A 6863-nucleotide genomic window follows, 5' to 3' on the forward strand; every position below is an offset into this window, starting at 1 on the left:
TCCAAAAGATTTCAAGTATTATCAAACTTTATTAAAGTTATTCTGTCTTGGAGAAAAAGCCCCCAAATTAGTAAACTCATACATATTGCAGAATAAAGGAAATGCAGAGAGAATAGATTATTTTAGTTTCTTTTCTACTTTTTTTCATATAAAAAGGAAGCTTACATCATGTTTAGTAATACTTTGACAGTAGCACAGTCAGCATTTATCTTCGGTTCATGTTGCACTTCCCAGAAATGTGAGTATATGTAACTAAATTCTAACTACTTTCTGCAAGTAGGTTTCAAGAAGAAGGAAATATGTGAATGGTTTTCGGGAAATTTTACCGACTAAAAAGCAAGTATGCAAGTGATTTTAATGTACTTTTGTCAGGCGCCATAGTGTGAAGTCATTATTACATGACACAAGGGTGATAAAGCTGAGCATGTATATATAAGGATTAGAAGTGTAATGAGGAGGTCAGCTGCACAGGGAGCAGAGAAGACAAAAGGTTATAATATCCCATTGTAAGAAAATAACATACCATTAGAAAGGCCTGTGAATATGATTTTTTAAATTTGATATTTACTAGAATTGCCCCTGTCTAGGAAATGTAGTGTGTAAGATGTGTGTGGATTTTTTCAAGATGTTGCAATCTGGTAAAATTGGCAAGATTTTGCAGCAAGAATATTGGTTAGCTATGTGGCATTATGTTCTATGATATAGATCCATGCATGTCCTACAAAGGTGACATACACTGCCCAACAAAAATAGATAAAAGTTTATCTATACTTCAAACTTTTATTATAGAAAAAGTAGGGAAGGAATAAAACTCCTTTTGGGTTATACTGGAGGCTCCATTGGATAGATTTCTTCACTTCCTGTCTGATAAAAAGTTTGTTGGGACATGAACAGGAAAAGATTCTAACAGCAACACAGGCAAAAGTAAATTTTTTTTTTTGGTAAAGTAGGGGAATTCCACAAATTTATTTTTTTATTGTTTTGTGTCCCGTTGCAGATTTTACCTCACTTGCAACAAAAAGAGAGAGGGGATCTCTCTAAAGCTGCATACAAGATGGCAAATTTCTTCAGATGGAAATGATCTTCCTTGTCCAGTGACAATAGAACACATTGTACACACAGCACCGTTCAGTTCTATGGAGAGGAGAGGACAATCAGGAGGCACTCCACTGCATCCCCCTCCATAGGATAAGACAGAAGTTATCCCTGGTTGGGCATTTAGTGATCCATCACTGCGGATTATAAAATTAAGTCAGGGGACCGCTGTACACATTCTAGACTAGTTCTAAACTTTCCCTATTCTGTTCAAAACAATATAAAAAAGGTTTTGAGTATAGATATAGTTTGAATGTAAAAACCCTTGGATAATTTATATAATGTTATATACTTTATAGCCTTTAAGTATTTATTTCGATACATACAAGCATTTTATGTTACAATGTATACAATAATATATCTAACCTATAGGGTGGCTTCATTTCCATAAATTACCTTCTGAAAGTTGGCAAATCACCTTCTGAAAGCTAGGAAAGACCCATTCCCCCATGTAACCATACACCAAGCCAGTTATTTGATGGTAAAAGACTTTTCAGAACACTCCCAATACCCAGAACTTCTGTTCAATGCAAACATGTTCATTTTGATTGTTAAGTTATCTTTATATGTGAACATTGGGACTCTTAGATACTGTAATTTAAAATACAACTAGATAAAAGTAGTAATCCTCCTTCCATTGTTTATCAGTGACAGGAAGTCTCATGTCTTTGGCTTTCCATGCGGCATGCATGTAATTATGACTTAAGGACATGACTTCCTTTATGTGTAGGCACAGCCTAGCAACAGTGGTGAGACCACACAACATATGATACATTCATAGAGGGAATCAAACGACCACACCATGCAAGTCATCAGATCATTTCTCTTAACTATCACGCGAAATCCCACATCTTCTGCAAGTCACAGCTTCACACCCATTAGTACACTTAGCCGTGAGTAATACAAGTCTTTACATACACAATGCAAATGTACGTATACGCATACTGTGTTACAAAACAAAATGTTTCTGGATAATACAGACGCAATGAGTCCAGACTATTAACAAAAGATAATTAATGACATCTATGAGGTGTAACCATATTTGTAAGAAATGTAACACTTTTGCGGTTGGATAACGTACTGTGTTAGACTTTACTATATACTATTATGTTATATTTTATATATAATTAAAAAAACTGTAAGGAATTAATCACAGATTGACAATAGATGCAGAAGTGTATCTAGCCGCTATATTGTTGGGCAGTGTCCTGCCAATTTTTATATACTGTTTTCCTAGCATTTGAACCCATTAGAAAAGAAACATCATCAACGGGCAGCCATGGCCCAAACACTGCATTTGGTGTTCAGGCCTGTCTTCCATACAGAATCGCAGACCAACGGCTTATACCTGTCCCCAAATTATTGCGGGCACCACCATCGTCTCCTTTCTTCTCTTCCACATTCTGATCTTCACCTAAAGTCAGTTCCTATTTTAATAGAACACATTTATTTCAAGGTTATGTTTATAAAATCATCTCTTTTAGCCTCCTGTACAATATTCTGTATCATTGATTGTATGTATTTTATATAAGGAAAGTTGAAATCATTGCATAGATTTTATCTGGAGGGGACTGTTTTTTTTCTTAATTAAACTATAGTTACACTTTAATATGAACCTGTGGACAGATTAAAAGTATTAAATTGCTACTTACAGCTGGAGGCGCCTGCAAATGTCTGTAACTTGCAATTTAATACATTTAATCTGTACACTGGTTAGATTTTAATCACTTATTGTCTCTGACTTTTAAAAATAATTCAGTGGACTAATATTACCAGAAGCATGGCAGGAGCTAAAGTGTACATTATTAAACATAATAAAAACTATGTATTTAAAGTGACCCTGGCAGCCACTTTTTTACTTGTAAAAGTCAAATTAACAGTCATGGCTCTTATAGTGAATCATGAGCAGCTAGCAAGGACACTCTCAAAGCTCTGATGGGGATGACAGCATGGCTTAGCCCTAAAGGCAAATTTTAAAAAGACATAGAGGGGAAGTCTTTCTGCCTAACAATTGCAAGAAGCTTGTAGTACTACTCTTAAGCTGGACATACACCATATTGTAATTTGTTTCTGTATATAGAATGCTGACTGGTTATTGACTCTCTCTCTCTCTCTCTCTCTCTCTCTCTCTCTCTCTCTCTATATATATATATACACATGTATTTGCATATTGAATATATGTGGCTAATCACAAGGATTATTTTAAATAGAATGTAATATTGGTTAAAGCAGGGGTTGGCAAACCAGGCCATTTCAGGGGTGGGTGGCAGCACACTAGGCCAGACTCTGAGTCCCGCCCTAATGTCTCCGCCCACCACCAGGGAACGCCCCCTGAAGTGAAATCCCTCTCCTCCGTATGCATTGCGGAGGAGAGGGATTTACCTTGAGGGAGCGTTCCCTATTTACCGCAGCGGCAAAAGTATCAATGCCCGCCACAGTTAATAGGGGAGCAACAGCAAAGAGGCAGCTCCGGAAGTTCCTAACGCCCCCTGGCAGATCCGGCCGGCAACCTGCGACTCCGTAGCCCCAGGTTGCCGGCCATCATTAGCCTGGATCAGCCAGGGGGCGTTAGGCTGGAAGGAACTACCGGCTAGGCCGTATCTGGCCTAAAGGCTGGAGTTTGCCGACCCCTGGGATAAAGCTACCACTGAAAGAAAATCACATAATGTTTAGCCTTAGACAGGACTACATATACCTGCTTAAAATTGCCAAATTGTTCACTTTAAACTCTTTTAGTAAATTACCACTTACTATAATCAGATTCACACATTAGGTAAGTTGCCTTTTTCACTTTTGGCTTGAGGTGGCTTTGGTTTAACTGATTAATATAAACCTAATTACTTGGATTAATATAATAGCATGATAAAATCTAAAGCAAAAGTTAATTACTTTGCTATCAGATAATAACATACAGTAGTAAAGATACATTATGCTGCATTATCACCTTACTGAAAGATAAAGCTCAAAGTACAGGAAAAGTACCATAAATCTATAAATGAATATATTGTACAGGAATGCAGATGTATAAAGAAGTACACAATGCACATTAGTTTTATTGCAATGCATATTACAAAAGTTTACTGCAACCTTTTTGATAGATACTAACCTTCTTGCATCCTGCCTTTTATTGACATATTATAAATACTGTGTGTGGTAATGTGGTCATTTATATTATAATCTCATACTACTCAATTTTAGAATACATTGAAGCTTGTCTTTTTTGTTTTTATGTATCGGTGGAACGAATATATTGTTCTTTTCCATGATTTTGTGACTCTTCTGCCAAAATATCTTGGCATGCCTTTGAATTTGTTCAGTCTCTACCAACACTATGAGCAGGGCATAGGAAAGTACAAAAAAGCTGAATATTCTGACCTAAACACCTTTACTAGCATTAATCTTAAGGGTCTAGGGGTAAAACTCAAAAATATTCTTATATCTGTTAGTATATAAAGAATATACTGCAATATGGTGTATTCTAGGCATTACTACATTAGTTACATAAAACTGACCATTTAGTCTGCAGAAAGTATTGGCTATATATTAAACTACACTATATAGTGTAATATAACTCGTATAGTAAAAAAGTGCACATTCTAAAGTATGAGTATGAGTTCTTCTTCTTGCCCCCCAAAATGTTTTTAAAATTTACCTGAACCTGGGGTCCAAGCTAAGTATTTTTTCTCTTTTTTTATTCTTTTTTGTCTTGTAGTTTAGGTTGTGGAGTTGGGGGGCTCCTATATATACCATGCTTGCTGCAGACTCTAAGGCTTTAAAAGTCTTAATTGCGGCAAAATGAGCATGTTGTCTTCACACAGGCATTTATTTTCTAAATTGTAAGAAACATATTTAATAACAAATTCGTGATCTAGGCATTATGGAAAACGATCCACGGCTTAGTATAACAGCTTCAAAAGCTTTTGTATAGCTATTCTTTACCATGGTCAAAAACATTGTCTGCTATTTTATCTCTCAAAATGATCATGTATTGGTCCTGTCTATTAGAAGAGAATACATGCCTTCATTTCCCTTCTCTATACCATAACAGGGAAATGTATATATCCAAGAATTCCTGTTTAGGGACAGAGTTGGCACAACAGATATCATTTACCAGTTAGGCTTCTGCAACATCAAGCCATTGTCTAATGTCTATGCAGCTGCATATAAAAGAACAGTAGGCTATATTTCAATTATTGAAAATAAATAAGAATACACTTATAACATAATTAAAGTTTTCAAAAGTTCTCCCTTGTGTTTAATGGAAAATAACTAGATTTCCCACTACCCTCTGTTAAGGAGAATATGGAAAAGACAGGATTTACGTGCCTATGCCAAGAAGATATGTCTTTTTTTCAATATCTAATTTCAGGAACTTGGTTCTAAAGCAAACACCTATGTGAGAACATTCCATTACCAGCAACTATTCCCATATTCATGTGCCATACTTGTGTCATACTTTAAATGAGAGGCAGTGAATCGGAGCCTGTACACTAAGTCAGGGCCTATAACTGTTCCCATCAGAGCCATCTTACATCATATATCATCACACAAAACAAAAAAGAAATAAAATATTTTATCACAAGAAAAATATACAGGTAGAAGAAGATCTAGAGATTCATGTCATTGCAATCCCACCCTGAGAACAAAATCCTCTAGTAGCAGTAATCTTCTATTGCCTTTTGTGTTCATTTGAGAGAGCCTACTATATGTTAAGCCAGCATGAGTTTGTATCCTGGTTAGTAGTCATGAGTTTATATATCTCACATGCAAACAATGTAAGCGTGTAAGGGATGTATAACAAATAGGCCTTGCAATGTATCTCAAAATAAAAATTTATTGCGCTTTTAGGCAGACTGAGTAGTCTTGCTCTCTTTATAATTGTTTGACAGTTAAGCAATATTAGTTCTATCTTCACTATCTTCAAAAGTTTGTGAGTGATCTCATGTCAAGTGCAATTATGATATCATAAAATAATCCAACATAAGGGCTATAGCTAGCTCATACAGTCCTGTTAGATGCCTATAAGTAGAAAGAATGTTAAGTTCAGATAAGAGTATGGTGATTTCACAATGTCTTCCCCCTCCCTTTGTTAGGTCCAGTGCTTGTGTATTGCTTAATGTTTGCACAGAGCTTTACAATTCTTAGGTTTCAATTTTACGTACAAGTCTTTCACTGTGATTTCACATACTTCATGTCTTGCACACCACTTCATTTTCACGTTATAGTTTCCGTATGAATCATGCAAGTAAGGATCAACCAAATGAAGACTATTCATCTACCATAATTTAATTGGTTGTTGAGTTATGAAAAATTACATGAAAAATGTAAATGTATCTATATGTTTTAACAGCCGACCATATACCTATATTTTGTACAAATTTCGATAGTCATTAGGAGGATTTTGCCCCCCCCTAAAAACGGCTATTATTAATGTATAACCTATGGGTTGGTTCAGTGCCAGTGCTCACCAGGCACTTCTTCTTCACCTATAGTAAAGTCTCTGCTCAGCTTCAGGAGGCCTGCCGCACCGTCCCAGCATGCTGTTGCCCCCAGGATGTCAGTGCACATAGGATGGCATCTGGGGAGAATTGACAGAGAATCAGGAGCCCACAAAGCAAGACACAATGAGAAGTCAGACTGTTCCAGGTCAGAAACTAGATGATCCATAGATACCCAGTACGGGAGAATCCAGCAGGGTCACAGAAACAGACCCAGGGGGTATACACAGGTTATCAGTCCACCAAACAAGGTATCAAGCAGAGTCAGGA

The sequence above is a fragment of the Pyxicephalus adspersus genome, chromosome 2, assembly GCF_032062135.1.
Source record: "Pyxicephalus adspersus chromosome 2, UCB_Pads_2.0, whole genome shotgun sequence".
Classification (NCBI taxonomy): Eukaryota; Metazoa; Chordata; class Amphibia; order Anura; family Pyxicephalidae; genus Pyxicephalus; species Pyxicephalus adspersus.